The sequence below is a fragment of the Asparagus officinalis genome, chromosome 2, assembly GCF_001876935.1.
Source record: "Asparagus officinalis chromosome 2, Aspof.V1, whole genome shotgun sequence".
Classification (NCBI taxonomy): domain Eukaryota; kingdom Viridiplantae; phylum Streptophyta; class Magnoliopsida; order Asparagales; family Asparagaceae; genus Asparagus; species Asparagus officinalis.
In genome coordinates, this window is record NC_033795.1 from 14,446,541 (window position 1) to 14,456,433 (window position 9,893).

At 39.4% G+C, this 9,893-nt stretch overlaps 1 long non-coding RNA gene across 4 annotated transcripts; it reads left to right on the top strand.

The window, feature by feature from the left end:
- LOC109830345 lies at positions 4,673 to 8,567 on the top strand. Of its 4 annotated transcripts, none has more exons than XR_002244270.1 (9): positions 4,673 to 5,005; positions 5,083 to 5,134; positions 5,212 to 5,288; positions 5,927 to 6,036; positions 6,828 to 6,938; positions 7,301 to 7,451; positions 7,543 to 7,609; positions 7,733 to 7,927; positions 8,317 to 8,567. It is a non-coding gene; the product is annotated as an uncharacterized LOC109830345 (long non-coding RNA). The 4 variants fall into 4 exon arrangements; XR_002244271.1 differs by having other exon boundaries at positions 5,228 to 5,288; XR_002244272.1 differs by lacking the exon at positions 5,212 to 5,288 and having other exon boundaries at positions 4,674 to 5,005.

Genomic DNA, 9,893 nt, shown 5'->3' on the forward strand with positions numbered 1-9,893 from the left:
AGCAATCTTGTTGTAAAATTTTATTTATTAACACATAGTTTAACTATTCAATAAAAAATTTAAAACTTAAAATATTTACGTTCACGTGAAAAGCACGTGCATTATACTAGTATTCAATAAATGATCTTTTATTGGCATTTCTCACTTGTTCAATGAAGCAAACTCACCATAACATATTCATTATTTCAAGAAAGAATCTTCATTCTCCTACAACTCAAGCAAGCTAGTCACTTATGCTGGTCTTGAGAGTGAAGACCCAAACCTAGAATCAAAATCAACAAACACATGAAAAATAAGCAAGACAGACTCCACCACATCCTGGTGTGGTGTCTGCCACATCCATGTGGCAGGGTATGGCAGAATCTGTCCTGTTTGCCATGGGTGTGGTGTCTGCCACACACTGGTATGGCAGAATCTACCATGTTTATCATGGGTGTGGTGTGTGTCACATCAGGGTATGACAGACTCATTTTAGAATAATAATCTGTTTGGGATTATATTTTGTTATAACTAGAAACACATCCCTTTAGGGTTTAGAAGAGAAAAAGAACACAAAAAAGAGGGTTTTGAGGGCTCTTTGAGATTAGAAATGTTAGAGAGAGAGAGAGAGGCCAATTACAAGCATTGTAATCTTCTTCAATTAATTAAAGAATTGTGTGGTGTGGCTCCCGAGGACGTAGGCATGTTGTTGAACCTCGTTAAATATGGTGTGTTCTTTCTTGTTTACTTTCCTACAAGTTTTTATCTTTGATTTGTGGTGAATTTCTTCCTTGCTCAACTCTTAAACACAAGATCCGGAAGGGTACGGATTCGATTTGATTCTTTCGAATCCCCAACAACTGGTATCAGAGCTTCATTCAGCAAATTTGTGAGAAAGAGCCATGGCAGAGGAAATCAAATCTAAGATCGAGAAGTTTGATAGTTCAGACTTCGCCTACTAGAAATCACAGATGGAGAACTATCTGTACCAGAAGGACTTCTATCGCCTGTTGATGGGCAAGGATAAGGGATAGAAGAAAGAGGAGTCAGACGATGATTGGGAGATACTGGATAGGAAGGCTCTAGGGCAAATCCGGTTGTCGCTCACCAAGATATTCGCACACAACATATTGAAGGAGAAGACGATGGTAGGGCTTATGGAAGCGCTCGCAAAGATGTACGAGCAACCGTCTGTAGCAAATAAGGTGTATCTCGTCAAAACTCTTTTCAACCTCAAGATGGCAGAAGGACGGTCCTTCACGATGCACCTCAGCGAGTTCAACACGATTGTTGATCAACTTATCTTTGTGGACATTATGTTTGATGACGAAGTGCAAGCCCTATTGATTCTATAGTTGCCAGAGTAGTTAGATCAGGTTGTGTGACGGCAATCAGCATCTCGGTAGGAAAGAGAAGTTAAAGCTGAGTGAGGTTGTTAGCATAATTTTATCCGAGGAGTTTAGAAGAAAATCGTTAAAATCAGAAGGTTCAGATCCAGCTCTAAGTTTCGAGGTAGAGAAGTCAAAAGAAATGAAACTAGAACAGGAATCGGTCGAAATCAGTGAAGAAGAGGTCGAACTCGAAGGTTAGGCCTATCAAAGAAAAGTATTGGAACTGTGACCAGGAGGGCCATATGTCTTCAGTCTGCAAAAGTTCAAAAAAGGATGCAGGTGAGCAGGAGGCTCATATCGTGCAGGATGCTTTGATCCTTGCTATGGACAGGGATTCGGATTCGTGGGTCATCGACTCAGGAGCCTCTTTCCACGCCACTGCTAGTAAGAAGATTCTTTAGAATTATTTAGCAGTGGACTTTGGAAAAGTGTATTTGGGGGACAATGAACCCTATAATATTGTTGGAAAGGGCGACGTGCAGATTTAGATGAAGTGCTCTAAGTGGAACATAAAGAACGTGAGACACGTATCGAAGTTTAAGAGAAATCTTATTTCGGTAGGAAAACTTAGAGCAGAAGACTACGTTTCGACATTCACTGGGGATTCATGGAGGATCTCCAATGGTACAATGGTTATTGCCCGAGGCAACAAAACAGGAACACTCTACCTCACCTCACATGCGAGTGACACCCTCGCAATTGCAGATGGCAAAGAGAGTACGGATCTGTGGCACAACAAGTTGAAACACATGAGCAAGAAGGGAATGAAAATTCTACATTCATAGGAAAAGCTAACCTGGATCGATTCCGTGGAAGTCGGGGTTTGTGAAAACTGCATCTTTGGGAAGCAGAAGAGGGTTAGTTTCCAGAAGGATGGAAGGCCACCTAAGGATCAGAAGCTAGTGTTGATTCATACAGATGTATGAGGTCCAGCTAGTATGTCTTCTTTTGGCGGTTTGAGATACTATGTCATCTTTATCGACGATCACTCGAGAAAGGTGTGGGTTTACTTCATGAAGCACAAGTCAGAGGTGTTCGAAGTCTTCAAGAAGTGGAAGACCATGGTGGAAAATAAGACAGATCTGAAGGTGAAGTGTCTGAGATCAGACAATGATGGGGAATATGAGCAGCTGGAGGAGTTCAAGAGGTTCTATGCTACGAATGGTATTCGCTTAGAGAGGACTACTCCAGGGATGCCGCAGCAGAACAACATTGCAGAGAGGATGAACAGAACCTTGACGGAGCGTGCCAGGAGCATGCGATTGCATGTAGGTCTACTTAAAACATTTTGGACGGATACGGTGCATACGGCGGCTTACCTTATTAATCATAAGCCATCAGTTCCATTGGATTTTGGGATTCCAGAGGAGGTTTGGAGTGGCAAGAAGGTCAATCTCTCATACTTGCGGGTATTTGGCTGTGTGGCTTATGTTCACATTAGTGACCATGTCAGGGACAAGCTAGAAGCTATATCATAAAAGTGTACATTCATTGGATACGGTATTGATGAGTTCGGGTATCGTCTTTGGGATGAGAAGAACAAGAAGATCATCAGGAGCCGAGACGTCATATTCAATGAGGAGGTGATGTACAAGGACAGGGAAATTGTCAAGGATAGCCAAAGCAGTGGGAGAAACACTTCGGATGCAGGTGGATCCGAGTACATAGATTTAGAGGAACTTATAGATAGGGGTGATGATGTTTGTTCTGACCAAAGAACAGAGGAGGCTCCGGGTGCAGAAGCAACTACCTAGGGCGTGGAACTTAGGAGGTCATCCAGGGTACCCAAACCGAATCCTAGATATCTTTTATCTCTTGATTACTTATTGTTGACCGATAGCGGTAAACCGGAATGCTACAAGGAGGCTATACAAGTGAGTGAATCTCAGCAGTAGGAGCATACGATGCAGGAGGAGATGGATTCTCTACTCACTAACGAGACATGGGAGTTAGCCCAGCTACCTGCACAGAAGAAAGCCTTGCATAATAAATGGGTCTACCAAGTCAAGCAAGAGAGTGATGGAAGCAAGAGGTATAAGGCCAGATTAGTTGTAAAGGGGTTCCAGCAGTGGGAAGGAGTTGACTACACAGAGATATTTTCCCTTTTTATAAAGATCACAACCATCAGAGTGGTGTTGAGCTTGGTAGCTACAGAAGACCTCTTCCTTGAGCAGTTAGATGTGAAGACTATCTTTCTTCATGGTGACTTGGATGAAAAAAATCTACATGGAGCAGCTTGTTGGCTTCATTGAAGAAGGAAAGGAAGAGATAGTGTGCAAGCTCAAGAAAAACTTATATGGTTTGAAACAGGCTCCGAGACAGTGATACAAGAAGTTTGATAACTTTATGCAGAATAATGGCTATGCAAGATGCAATTCGGATCATTGCTGCTATTTCAAAAGGTTTGAGTCCAGTTTTATTATATTGTTATTATATGTTGATGACATGTTAGTAGCAGGACCGTGTTTAGAGGAGATAAATAGTTTGAAGAAGCAGCTAGCAAAGGAGTTTGCAATGAAGGATCTGGGTACAGCGAAGCAAATTCGAGGGATGCGAATCAGTAGGGATGAAGCTGAAGGGACATTGAGGTTAAGCCAAGCTGAATATATCGAGAAGGCACTTCAGAGGTTCAATATGCAGAATGCTAAGGTTGTTAGCACACCCCTTGGAAGCCATTTTAAGTTATCTGAGGAGCAATCGCCTAAGACAGATACAGAAAGAGAGCATATGAGCATGGTGCCATATTATTCGTCCATTAGGAGTCTTATGTACGCGATGGTTTGCACGAGGCCAGACATTGCCCATCTAGTGAGAGTTATGAGCAGGTTTGCAAGCAATCCAGGGAAGCAATATTTGAAGGCCGTGAATTGGATATTGCGGTACCTAAGAGGGACAACGAACAAACCACTATGTTTTAGGAGTAAGGAATTGGTGCTGCAGGGATACATGGATGCGAACTTCACCGGTGATCATGATACGAGGTGGAGCATCACGGGGTATGTTTATATTTTAACGTCGACAGCAGTGAGCTGGGTCTCACATCTGCATAAGATTATAACTTTATCACTACCACAAAATATGTATACAGGGACGGTTATTTGGGAACGGTTTAAAACCGTCCCCTTTGCCTCCTAAGGGAACGGTCATGAAACGGTTCCAATCATCACAATAGAATCTAAGACAACACTTTAAAATAAAACGTTGGGCTTGAATTAGACTTAAAAAAAATCTTGTAGTGAGCTAACGAGACGGTTTTATTATGAGACCAATCTTTAACAAAAAAACAATTCTATTTTTCTTTCGTATAACCCCTCTTCACCCGATCAAAAAAAAGAAATCAAACACCTCTCCTCGACGATCTCCTCTTTCCTCTGTGACCTCACCTCTTCTCAACAGAGCAAAACCGCAGCCTCCTCTTCAGTCACGTTCGCCCGCCAACCTTCTCACCCTCGTTTTCCTCCTTGATGTCTTCACCATCTTCATCCTCTCCTCCCTCTTCTCCTTCAACCCCGACCCTAATCTCCTACCCCCTCGACGGAACCCTAACCCTAGATTGGATCTAAACCCTAACCTCGATGGGGCAAAACCGCAGCTGAGCCCGAGGACCTTTGCATCCTCAGCTAGGATATCTTTTGGTAGGTCAAAATTTGTGCTCGATTTCTTGTTTTTTGTGGGGGTTTTTTGTTGATTTTTGGGGATTTTGTTGGTGCAGTACTCCGGATTATATAACGCCAGAAATGTCGAATGGATTTGAGTTCAATAAGGTGAGATTGGCTGGTTTTTGCGTTGAGATTTTGGTAATTTGAGTGATTGTTTGATAAAAATATGATCTTTGGGGGAGGTTTTTGCTTGTTTAGGAGAGCAATGCTTGCACTAAATCACCAGAGAAGTCGGTTAGGAATAAGAGGCACAGAAAGGGTGAGCTCTGTATTGTTGGTGTTGTCTTCTTTTTAGATTTCGTAGAAGTTCTCTTCTAATTGCTAGAATTCATGAATCTTGTTAGTTGATTTAGTTGCTGAGATGATAAAAGACTGCTTCTTTGTGCTTTGAATTAGCTTCGCTAGTGTTGCTTCATTGTAACATTCTTTATTCTTGAGCGAATGACATAAGGTTACAAAAATGCTCTGAGTTTTCTATCCTATATATATGAAGAGTTTTGATCTTATAGTCAATGGTTTTGGGTAATTTGGTTAGTTTTTGAATATTAAGTTCTAATGAAACTCAATAATGGGTAGGTTAGCATTATAAAGTGTTTGGATTTTCAACATCCAAATGCTAATTGTGCAAAAAGCTTATCACTGATGCATTGAGCTCACTGTTTGTTTGAGTTATCCAAGCAAGCTGCAAAGTCTTTTAAATGCGTTATAGTCATTTCCTTTTTTTATTTTACTTCCCTTTTCAGTTCTTGAAATAATACAAGAACAGGAATTATAGCTCAGCATCTTTAAAACATTTAGGACATAGATTTTATATATAGGATTAAATTACTATAAATATCTTTTATCTAAATTATGCTTTTCACTATTTAATCATTGCTTTTATATGTTTTTGTGTAGATGTTAAATATGGAAACCTGGCCGATTGCAACATCCAGAAGGAGTCGACGCTCCACCTCGTCCTCCATCTCCGCGGTGGCGCCAAGAAGAGGAAGAAGAAGAAGAAGGAGGTAACGCTCCGTTCTCCCCATATTTTTTTTGTTTTCCCCCCTCTTACTAAAATCATTATTTTTAATTCTTCTCCGATCGTAGCCTGAAACAACTCCTCATTGTCGTGATCTATTTGCTTGTAGTAGAAAACCCTATATAGTGTTTTTTCGTCCCCCTCTCTCTCCCCCCTAATGAGGCCGCTCACCGGCCTTCTCGTCTCCTTCTTAGTTATCTCTTCCTCCTTTATTCCGATCCATGGCGCCTCAGATTCTAAACAGGAAGAGACGAAGAAGAAAAACAAGTTTCGAGAACGCGAAGCTAGTGATGATTTGCTCTGTTATCCCAACTTATAAGTTTGATTTCTCCTTTTGCCCCTGATTTAGATTTCTTTCTCCGTTCCAAACTTGATGGGATCACAATATGATGAAGGGGATGCTGATTGAAGTGTTGTCATGATTAAGTTTGGGCATGGAACCTTGAACCTGTCAATTTAGTTAATTTTGGGGGGTTATGTTTAAGAAATTCCGAGCTGCTTCTTGAAATTTGTCAACATTCACTCTAGTTTCATGTTAGGACAGGCAAAATTGAATCTTTTTTATTTTAGTGCTCTTCTTCACAATATTATTACAAGTAAAACCCATAAAGGGCAAGGCATCTAATTTAAGATTTGTGTGCTTTTGTTCCTATCTGAGGGGTTGATCTTAAGTCTTAACATTAGCATGTGTTTGGGCTAGGACTTAATTAATCTGCAAAGAGCTGTCTAGTAAGATGTAATGATTGATAGTTTCATCACATCACTTTCTGATTGCAGAGACGAGGATTCCTTGCTGAACTCCAAATGCCCGAGGCATCTGGAATTGAAATGGCAGAGTGAGATTAGCTCAAGCATTTACGCCACTCCCTTGGTTGCTAACATTAATAGGTAAAAAGATTTGTTTTACTATATACATGTGATTCATTGTTTGAGGTTATGTACTGACGTGCATTGTTTTATTTGCAATAGTTAAATAGAATATATCAGGTTTGTGCTGTATAGGGGATGAGGTCCTTAGGAGTAGGAAACAGAAGCAACATTTTTCATTTAATTTTTATAAGTATAGGAAAACCCTAAAGCTTTAAAGAGAGTGTTAAAACTAGAAAATTGTAGATATTGTTTGTTGCGTGCTGTAAAATTGTCGATATTGTTGGTCTGGATGAACAATTTGTATTGTAGAGAAATGAGATTGGTTTTTGTTGGTAGTGTGAAGTGTTTCACTGTTGCCAACCCTTAATTTTGATGTGCAGGGCTTCGGATTTTCCGTGGGAATATGATGGTGCTTGTCTTCAGATGCGTGTATCATATACCCCAGCTGCCCAAATCGTTCTTTTTCTGGTCTAGTGGACAGACTGTAGATTTGCAGGGGCTCTTGGTTTGATGAGGATCTTAATGTATAAGGTTGATATCTTCCTAACCTGAGGATTTGTCCTCTTTTGTATTGAGCACCAGATACCTAATGTATTGCAGGCTGAGAACTTTTCATTTGTAGGTTTATGTCAACGGAAGAACGACTATGTCAATCTATGACAGAAAAGCAAGTATCAAGGAGTTTTATGGTAAATTACTTGGCTTGCATTCATCTAAGAACTTAATTTAATTTTTAAATTCTTAAATTCACATTATTGATTATAATGTTAATGTCAACTGTAATTTTTCCCTCTCTGATGCAACTGCACAAGGGGATAACTGATATGGAGGATAAAAAACAAAAAGCAGTGTGTATGATACAGAAGGAGAGAAGATGATGATATGAGGCTATTATCCGATATAGATGATGAAAGTGAAGAAGCATGTGGGATCTGTATGGAAATGAACAACATGGTTGTACTACCCAACTACAGCCATGCTATGAGCATGAAATGCTATCATGAATGGTATGTATCTATTCACCAGATAAACTTTCTTATATCATCTTGTTTTTTCCTTATCTTTTTTGATGTTTATAGTTACTCCTTTATCCTTCACTACTCGAGTAGCAAAACACGTGGTATGTGAAGTGGACTGCCTATGCGTTGCGTGAGTCAGGCAATGCATAGTATTTAATTGCTTGTGTCCTACATATCCAGTTAGCAAAGTTGGTTGGAATTGGATAATTAATACTTGTGGAGGTTGTTTAAAGTACCAAAAAACTGAAACTGGAAAAAGTGATAATTGTTCGAGAATACTGGAAAATTCAGTATCATATATGTATATGTAATGTAATTGATTATGTAATTGATTTTATTATATGTATATGCTTATCTTTTTATCTTAATGTATGCAGGAAAACATCTGAAGATCCATGCTTATCGCTCTTTGTGGGATTTATTTGTTGTGAAGATTTAGAACTTAATCGTCTTAATAGAGACATTTTGATCTTTTGATTAAGCAGTAGCTCTTTGTTTTAATCATGGAGGAATTGTGATATGTGATTTGAACAAAAGTAAAAACTTGTGATGAATCTCAATCCTAATGCTGTAATATTGTTCTTCGTTGTAATGAATTGTTCATTATATTAAGACTAAAGTTTGGTTAGTTTGTGTGTAAAACTTGGACTATTGTTTCTTTGTATGTGATGGACTAATGTGTGATATCTGGATGATTTGCTTTGATCAGTAAAAATTAAAAACCGTCCCCTTTGCTATATATAACTGTTCTCATATCTTTACATCTGAAAACCGTCCCCATTGCTAAAAACTGTCCCCATTGCTAACCGTCTCCTTTGATATAAACCATAGATCACAAACAAAACCATTCCCATAGACAACAAAACCATCCTCTTAGATCAAACTCGAAACTGTCCCTCTTGGTGCGTAAGCGTCACAATAGCTTAAAAATATAACCGTTCCCATTGCTAAATAACTGTTACCATCTGCAAAAATATGAACCGTCCCCATAGGTAAATCATCCCCAAATGTTATAAACGGGAACAGTTCAAGAACCGCGCTACTTGGATCATGAATTGTCACGTTAGACCAAGCACTACGGCGGCAAATGTATCGGATGAGTAACCATCCCTGTAGGCCAATGAGGATAGTTTTATTGTCTAGCGGGATGGTTATAAACCGTCCCCATAGACCCATTTTTCGGTAGTGTATCTACAACCGAGGCTGAGTATGTCTCGGTGACTGAAGCAAGCAAGGAGATGATTTGGTTGGCTGGATGTTTGGAAGAGTTGATCTGAAGCAAGGTAGAGAAGTTCTTTATTGTGATATCCAGAGCGCTATACACCTTGCCGAGAATCCAGTTTATCATGTCAGAATGAAGCACATCGATGTGTTAGACCCTAGAGGGGGGGTGATTAGGGTCTTATACTAATCTAATCCGATTTTATGCTAATTAAAATTAATTAACAAGTTATCCTAGCAAGTATGAAATACAATAATATATGTGAGCTAGGATAAGCAATATGAACAAGGGATATAACCTAGCAATGAGATATGCTATGAGTTATATGCAAGGATATGAATCTAACACAAGGGTAAAATAAACAATCTAAACTAGATAGTGGGTAATACAAACAACATGCAATATACAAAGGCGATATAGGATATAAGCATAAAGATGAGTGCGCCAATGCAACCACAAACAAATGATATGATTACGGAGTTCGGTCAACCACTTGACCTACGTCTCCGCTCCTCACCTCGAGGAGATCTCCACTATCACAACCGGATTTTCTACGTTCACCCGAACAACGTTTATGTTCGCGGGAAAAATTGTGTTCTTCATTGATTCCATTGTTTTCTTTGTTAACAGTTTATCGGTTACAAAGATCCGGTCTTTTTATAAGATCCAATTACAATAAAATCAAAAGAAAATAAAATAAAAATTACAATTTTTCTCTTTTGTCGAACGAAT